Consider the following 9,637-nt stretch of genomic DNA (forward strand, 5'->3'; position numbering starts at 1 on the left):
CAATTGTACTTGCACACGATTGTGTAGTTTACGTGCCACATGCACTCTTGCACATATTGAATACTGCTGCTACTGAGATACAGGGAGTGTGGAAAGAAATTACGTTTTCTCTCTTAATGATGATTGAGAGAGGTCAGTGTTGACACATAAAGGGGTGTGCACAAGACTTGAGGGCTGGCTTGTGGCCTGGTGGTCGTCCTGTTTGGAAAATGATCTTTTCCTCCATGTGTCCGTCCTTGAGCCACACATGGAGGACAGAACATGAACAATGCCAATTAATATCCAAATCATCCAGGGATTGACAATTTAATAATATTTAGCATTGACAAGTAATTATCTCAGTTTGTTTGTTTGTGTGTTTGTTTATGTAGAGTCAACAACATAGATGCTATAAGAAAGCATTTCAGCGTCTGGGTTGGGGTAACTGAACAGGCCTGATCACCCTGTTGGTTATCACAATCCTGATTGTCTGAATTAATTTGTGGTGAGAAGCCTAAAGAAGGAAATGACCCAATACCCAGATAAACACAAATCAAATCAAACTTTATTTGCGCTGCAATTTTTTTGTATGAAAAGGTGCTATATAAAGTGCTTCGCATACAATAAAAATACAGTGAAATAAAATATAAACACTCACATGAAAGCGCACTCATACGAACGCGCACACACCACCAACCCCAACTGCCCTTATCAAAATATAAAAACTGATGTAATAATGGCAAGAGTCACTGTGGACGTGACTGGACTGCTGTGTGAGTTCATAGCTTTCAAAGTGAACCATGTGGCAGTTTTAAGAAATGGTAAATCAAGAAAATACAGACGACTCTACAACGGACTGGGGACTATGTGACTACATATGTGAGTTTCATCTACAGGTGTCCAGGAGCCGAAGCCTGGATGATTATGATTATGTATTAATGAAGTGTCTGTCTGAGTCTTTGTTTCCTAGACAGAAAGGTCCACACCAGATGCTGGTGGGGACGAGAACAGCCCTGCAGGTGAAAGGAAAAGCAGAATGTATCCATGTGACAATGTGCCGTCGGTCACCCCAGGCTAGTTCGGACCAACCCGGTCCGGAGACGGACGTGAAAGTTCAAGGAGAGTAGTGGGGTGGGCTGTCCTGTCCTCATCCTGCTGCTGGTGTTCTCGACCAAGGTGGTCCAAGGAGATCAAACTCTCTATGCGGAGGCGGAGAAGCATGCAGGTTGTCGGACTGGATGAACATCCACCACAAAGGAACTGTAACAAGACATTCAACCAAAGTAGCGCCAGCTCCTGCTAAGTAACACATTCAGACGCACAGTATTTTAAACTAGAGACTTTTAGACTGACTGAAATTCAGGACCAGGGCTGGATTTTGGGAAATACACTTCGTCTGTATAACATGGGACCAAGTGTGTCCCTCCTAGATCCTCGCAACCAGAGAGAGCTGGACTATCAGCCAGAAGACACTATGCCTGAGACAAATAACAGGGATGCCATTGACATTAGCAGGATTCTAAAGCTCTTGAAGGTGAGACTCACTACAGTCAGGCCTGAGCTTCACCTCTAGTATCCTCACCAGCAGCTGGATGGAAACTCAAACTTTTCTTCCTGCTGCTTTAACACAGACAAAGAGAAGGAGATCCAGCTGCGCCCTCAGAATAACACCACATACAGGAATGGCTGCAGGGGATGGGAAAAAGCACAGTGCTACTTCCTCCCTGTGACTAACCCAGAAGGCAGAGTAGGAGTCCGAGGACAATTGGTGAGAGAGACTCCCTGTAGACGTGTCTCGGTTACTGCTGGAAAGGATGGAGTCCAACTATGTTGTCCTGCTCACGCATCCATTTAGAAAGTTGGTTCTGCTGAATTTTCTTCTTCTTTAGTTTGAAATCCATCATTTCATCTTTGGATTAAAGATTGAAGACAAAAAAAGCCACAATTCTTATGATTCTTTCTTTTGATCAGTGGAGAAGAGATTTGAAAGGCACTTTTCCCTTCTCTTGATCCAAATCACAAATACCACCTCACTTTATCAGGCACTAATATCACAGAGAGAAGTTTGTTGAACTGACTGGTTGGGTGAATCGCATCAAGCCGTGAAAATGCTCTCCTATGCTTGGACAGACACCACTTTTTGGTAATGATGACTTCCAGCCAGGCAGGGCAGACCCCAGATTTAAATTCTGGGCTGATGATGGTGCAGCGAAAGTGTCTGAAAAAGTGCTTTTTGGGCGTGTGCTAAGTTCCTGAAATGACATCAATTTATTATCCTTGTAAAGGACAAAGTTGCTCAAAGCTGAAGATAACCAATATTTTGCCAAGACATAATGAAACTAACATGGAAGCTCCAGGCTAACTCCACAATACTACAGTATTTAAAATAATCTTCAGTCCAAGTGACGGGTAACTTTGCACTTGTTTATGAGCAAGTTATATAGTAAAAATATTCTATAATTGATGTCCAAGCCTGTAAAATATTGTGAGAATTCTTAACAGTTGAGAAGTGATTTGCAGGAGTGGTCAGCAGCTGGCTCCCTAGTTAATACACACTCAATTTATACAGTATAAATGGCTTATTAGACAGCACTAATTGAGAAGCAGTCACGCTGTAGAAAACCTATCGACCTCCATGGGGCAGCACTGAGAACCAGATGTGCTGTAGAAAAGCTATAAAAAGCTATCAACCTCCAGGGGGCAGCACTGAGAATCAGTTGTGCTGTAGAAGAGCTCGGAGCCTCCAGGGGGCAGCACTGAAAACCAGATGTGCTGTAGAAAAGCTATAAACCTCCAGGGGGCAGCACTGAGAATCAGTTGTGCTGTAGAAGAGCTCGGAGCCTCCAGGGGGCAGCACTGAAAACCAGATGTGCTGTAGAAAAGCTATAAACCTCCAGGGGGCAGCACTGAGAACCATTTGTGCTGTAGAAAATCTATCGGCCTCCAGGGGGCAGCACTGAAAACCAGATGTGCTGTAGAAAACCTCGGCGCCTCCAGGGGGCAGCACTGAAAACCAGTTGTGCTGTAGAAAAGCTATGAACCTCCAGGGGGCAGCACTGAGAATCAGTTGTGCTGTAGAAAACCTCGGAGCCTCCAGGGGGCAGCACTGAAAACCAGTTGTGCTGTAGAAAACTTATCGACCTCCAGGGGGCAGCACTGAGAAACAGTTGTGCTGCAGAAAACCTCGGAGCCTCCAGGGGGCAGCACTGAAAACCAGTTGTGCTGGAGAAAAGCTATAAACCTGCAGGGGGCAGCACCTCAGAACCAGTTGTACTGTAGAAAACCTCGGCGCATCCAGGGGGCAGCACTGAAAACCAGTTGTGCTGTAGAAAAGCTATGAACCTCCAGGGGGCAGCACTGAGAATCGGTTGTGCTGTAGAAGAGCTTGGAGCCTCCAGGAGGCAGCACTGAAAACCAGTTGTGCTGTAGAAAAACTATCTACCACCAGGGAAAGTGATGCTGACGGCATCTTCCAGAGGTTTATTCTGTTTGAGCGGACCCTCGACTCCATGAGATCATCATGTAAGATCTGAAGACAAAGAGAGAACATATATTAGAACTCGGGAATAGAACCACTAACAGCACAGTTTGTTTCACTCACCTTGATCTGCTCTCTGGAGAATACAGTCAGGATCACCCCCTTCAACAAATGATCCTGCAGATAAAAATGAGATAAAAAAAAAAACAGCAACAACTGTGACATTTACACTTTGATTAAAGTCAAAACTACTGGATTTTATTTGTTCCTGTCATTTAACAAAAGGAATTAGCACACTGTAGAATCAGCTGACATTTTGCTTTCACAAGGTGATCATCAAACAACTGTTCTATTCAACACAAAGGAGTGCAGGCTAAATATGTCAGCCAGGTGTTTCAGTCATTTCTGCCACTTCCGGTGGTTCGGCTTTCGTGTACGTGACTTCCTGCATGTTCGGTGGTTACGTCACTTCCTGTGGGTCGGCTTCTAAATATGTCTCTTCCGGTGCGTCATTCAGTGTCATTTCCGTCCATGCTTTCCGCATAGCGCCATTTCAAGATGGCAGCGACCCAGAAACAAATATGGCAGCGCCCACAACACCGCCTTCTTAGTTTTCCCCACTGGCATCTCTTGGAAAATATACTTCTGGTTTTACAAAATAAAACTCAAAGTACATATCAACATAAGATGAAAATGGATAATGATTACAAATAACTACAACTGTTATTTAACCCCTATTTAGGCAGGTTACACGCTATTAGATGAAGTTGAAAAAAATACTAAATTCTTGAAACAGCACTACTACAAAACAGGCCAGAGGGCTACTGAACTGCTGGCAAAACAAATATGGAAACAAGTGAGGAATAATATATGTAAAATCAGAGACCCAACTACAGGTGATACAACACATAACCCAGAAGATAGAGAATATTTTTCAGAAATGCTGTGAGGAATTATACACACAGCCTGAATCTGCAGAAGAGGAAATTAGAGGATGTTTTCAATTGGCAGCTTACAAAATAATAAATTAACGGCAGATATCCCCATGAAAGAGGTGATTGAGGAGATCAATACATTAAAAACAATACATCTCCAGGTAGCCATGTATACCCTGTGTTGGGGCCTGAGGATTCCATGAACTCCTCCAGAGCTTCAGTGAGCTGTTTCTCCAACTTGCTCCCCCGAAGGAAAACACCACAACAATGGATAGGCCATAAAACAGCAGGGGAGCGAGCCAGACCCCGGAAGTGGCCAATGAGGACGCTTGAATCACCACAGGGGTCCAAACCCAAGTTACTGAGACTCACGTTCTATCAAAGCTAACCGCTGTTCAATCCGACCATGCAGGGAGAAACATCTCTCCCTCCTCAGGATGGTAAAGAGGGCAAAAGAACAGAAGAACCACCAACGCCAGCCCGCTGGACGAGCAGGACCCAGTTTGGACTACATCTTCTGTTTTCCGCTATTTTTCCTGTTTTTGGGAGATTCAGGAGACCAGAGCCAGTGTCGTCTCCTCCCAAGATCATCCTCTCAGTTGCACTCCTGCAGCTGGAGCCAGGCCTCTGAATTTCAGGACGCTGAAATTAAGACCCGGTAACAACCAGTTACCACCGCCTCCCAGAACCAACAGCACCACGGACGGTGGTGTCCAGAACCAAAGAACTATCAGGGTGAGAGCGTTTGTCTGGGCAGAGAATAGTTAGAATGATGTTCTGTTGAAAATGCAATGTGTTTCCATGTGCCGCTCAGAAGGCAGCAGCCTTTCACGTTGTTTGTGTATGCGCATTCACGCGCACTAAGTCCAGAACGCTGGTTTTCCACCTCAGAACCAGAGGTCCGAGTGAGCTCCAGGCCCACTGGGAACTCTGTGTGGAGGAACCAGGGTTCAGAACCGAGCCGCGCAGAATTCTCTGTCTTTCTCTTGTCTTCATCCTCTCTCATCTCTCCCTCTTTCACTAACCCGGATCTCCTCGCAGCCCTGCGCCCCCCCTTATCTGATCAAGATAAGGTCTCACACACACCACTGCATGTAACACCTACATGTCAGCTGCTGCAAGAGCAGATCTGCCGTGATCACAAGAGCCCTGACTGCAGGTCCCGACCTCCACTTAGGTGCTCAGAACCGGGCCAACGGAACCGCCCGTTCGTTACGCCCTCGGTAGACTAACTCGCTCCGAGACCGCCCTCGCGCACGCGCGCTCGACGGACGTCTTGTTTATCTGGCCGCTAAGCAACCACCGCGTCCCCAGAAAGAGCGAGTCAAACGCCCCTAGTGGTCGCGGGGGTCATCGCAATCCCTCCTGACATCCACCGGGTGGACACATCAGGTTATTGCGCTCTCCCTCTGCGCGCCGCCGCACGCCCCTAGTGGTCGTCACAGTCACCGCATTGACCCGCCGACGTCTGCCTCCACCTGGTGGACGTTCGAGGTCATCACACCCCCTGGTCACGCACGCACGCACGCACGCACACACACACACACACACACACACACACACACACACACGCACACACACACACACACACACACACACACACACACACACACACACACACACACTCTTTGTACATAGTGTTTGCTGTTTAATAGATTAGATCTCCGTGTTAGATGTCGTTTGCTATTTGAATGTGTTGATTTATGAGATGATTTCCGAATTATTTATGAATTAATACATTTTTATTAATAAACGCCTGTTAGCTGAATTGTACGCTTCTTGGTGATTATTGTGTATTTATTGTTGACATTCACTGGTTTGTAACAGTCTGTGCTCGGATCTCACACCTTCCAATCTATTTAAGATTGTTATATTTTATGCAGAAATATTAACTAACTTAAATAAACTTTTTACAAACGAGACTGATATTTTGGTATTAGCTATTTCCAGTTTATCTGGTGGTGCCCCGATTTATTATTAATACATAAATAAGAAATTTATGCAAATTAATAAAAAAAGATTTATTAAAAATTATTTTCGATAATTTTTCATTTTTTTTTGTTTTTAAAGTAATTATTCAATTACTTTAGGAGTTGTTAATGAGTAAATGACCGTTTACTTCCATTAATAATTTCAATTTTTCATAAGTTACTTCCAGTGATTTATTACTTTTAGTAATCTATTACTTACAGTAATTATATGCTAATAACCAACCATAAACCCCAACACCTGCAAAGTGGTACAAAATGTTGAAAGAGGATTTAACACCACTACTTCGGGACACTTTCAATTGGACACTAAAAAACAATAAAATGCCACCATTATGGATTGAAGCAATAATTACAGTCAGTCACAAACAAGGAAGAGATAAAGCGCATTATGGGAATTACAGGCCTATCTCGTTATTAAATGTGGACGATAAAATATACAAAACAATCATCTTAAAACGACTGAAGGCCTTCATAACAGAAATTATAGAAGACCAAACAGGATTTATAAAAGGACGACAAACTCAGCAACACAGAACACGGCCATGGCCGTCACAACAATCAAATGCTTTTTTTATGCTGTGCTTGGTCTATATTGTGCAGAGTTCTTCTGTCTGTCTGGCTGTTTGTGGTCTTTCGCAGGTGCTGGGGGCTCGGGCGGGTTTCATTGCTGCTCCGCAAGGTCCTCTGCTGTCTGCTATGCTGATCTGCCATTCGTTTACCTTCCTGGCTGCTGGGAAGCTCCACCTCTCTTTGTGATTGCAGACTGACGACGCCTGTGAGGAAGTCTATAAAAGGAGGCTTCCTCAGTTCCTTCACCTTCTCTCTCTCGCCCGGACGGCCCAGATCCTGCCAGTTTCTGTTTGGTTATTTTGTTTTACACACACGACTTTAATTGCACCCAACATTTCCACCTCATACGGATTACTGATTTAACACTGCATACCTTTTTGTTATGTAATGATTTGTTTTAATTTCAAGTAAAATTATTGTTTAAAACTTTCTGTGTGGCTCTCCCTTCTTTGTTGTGGCCTAAACGTGTGGGCCATAACATTGTGTAAATTGGAGATTCCTATATCAAGTGCTAAAACGGTTTGGATTTAATAGTAAATCAATACAATGCATAAAGACTCTATATCAATTGCCCACCGCTAGAATTAAGATGAATAGAAACTTGACCAACAGAATTAACGGGAAACATTTCAAAAACACACATACTTTCATTTAATTACACTCCACCGATACTGGAATCATTCCATCTTAATTGGAGCTTAAAAAAGATTTAATATCTGGGGGTCGCCATCACTAAAGAATCATCAACACTATACAAAAAAAAACAAACACAACAGATACAAAATGACATTCAAAGGTGGTCCACCTTACCGCTGGATCTTACCTTGAGAATCTAAATAACTAAAATAAATATACTACTCTACTTATTCCACACTCTTCCAATAGATGTCCCTCATACTCAATTCATGACCAGGTACAGGATGATATCTAGATTCATCTGGGTAGGTATAGGAAGCCCAGAATCAGGTATGAAACTCTCCAGCTGCCAAAGGATATAGGGGGAAAAGAATACTTTTATGCGCCTCGGCTTCGTTACTTGATAAGCTGGTGTAAACCAGACTACACACCTAAATGAAAAGACAAGGATGAAGAGTTCAGCGGGCACCCTATCCAAAACATCATTGGAAATAAAGAAGTATACACTAAAATTAAAAAAACAACTGGATTCAATTACAATGTCTACTTTGGAATTATGGTTTAGAATCATGAAAATCTATGGGATAAGGAAGGATTGTAACCTGCTAAAATAGATTACATTTGATAGTAACTTTAAACCGGCTGCATAAAAGGGATTCAAACAGTGGGAGACCAGTGGAATTACAGCATGGTGTACTCTAGAAAAAGACAGGGAGCTGGAAAGTATAAGAGAAAATATGAGAGAAAAATACAATCTGGGAAAACATGAATTTTATAAGTATTTACAAATGAGAGACTACTACAGAAAGGCAATTCAAGCTTTAACCCAGGTTTAAGCAAAACTGCAACAAGGAATGGGAGAACAGAACACGACAAATGCCTCAAAACTTTGGGGGGGGACCAAGGATATGCAAAATATATATATATATATTTTTTTGTGCATGACTTGTGGAAGATCTAAACTTATTGTGTTGGGTCAGTCAGACCATCCCCCTTGGGACTTAAATGCAAACACAATCCCATTAGAATAAAACAGTCATATTTTCTTTCTTAGAAAACATTTAGAGTTGATGTGTGGCATCTTGTGTTATGATACATGGCCTCATGGTAAGAACAACAATTATCCTATGTTGAGTATCACTAGTTTACAATTAAGCTATGAATCCTCTAGCCAGGACAGGAAATCGATGTCACGCTCTGGGCCAGAACTTAATCAAGTGTGGTGAGGCCGACATTTAGCTTCTTACACAAGTAGATGGATGATCAGTTATCAGAGTCACAGTCTCGGTTTTACATTTTTAGACCAGGCAGAATTATGCTAGTGTTTCCTTTGAAATGTGCATTATGTACTTGATGAATATCTTTGTTTATAGTACTTCTATAGAAACTGCAGAGTAAGGGTCTATAGAGCTCAGTCAAGATGTAATAAACACCTGCTTCAGGCAGTGTGGGGCCGTTTGGTCAGTAATAAATGCTGGTTTGCATCTGCTGCCATCTTGTGTTTGAGTCCAGAACATAAATGCTTTCTGCAGTATTCTGTGCCGCCTGCACTCATGTTTAAGAGATTGACACTAACTTGTAATGTTCACCTCGTCTCTGCATACGTTAATTCAACTTGGGGATGCAAAGTTTGGCAAGAACCAATCCCAGCTTACATTGGGCTGAAGGGAGTTTACATCCTGGATGTAAGAGACGACAACTCTCCTAATACACATGTGGGAGGACACCAGGGTGTCAAAGAAGTCCCACACATGAGGAAACATGCAAACTTCAGATGATAAAAGGCAACCAAGCCCGGTAGTGAACGTTTTGGTTTTTGTTCGCCGAGATACAAAAGTTCGAACCACTCAGTTCCCAAGCGGCAGGTTTGAATTGTAAACTATTGAAATGTGCATCAGACCAAACTATATGATATGGAATTATTCACAGCAAACATGGACGTAAAGTTTAACTAGTGGTCTGACCAAAAATTTAATTGAAAATTAGTAAGAATGCTGTAATTCTAAATTATTTTATTATTTTATTTCTGAAGCAAGCAATAAAATGTG

Source organism: Lipophrys pholis, assembly GCF_963383615.2.
Source record: "Lipophrys pholis genome assembly, chromosome: 7".
Lineage (NCBI taxonomy): Eukaryota > Metazoa > Chordata > Actinopteri > Blenniiformes > Blenniidae > Lipophrys > Lipophrys pholis.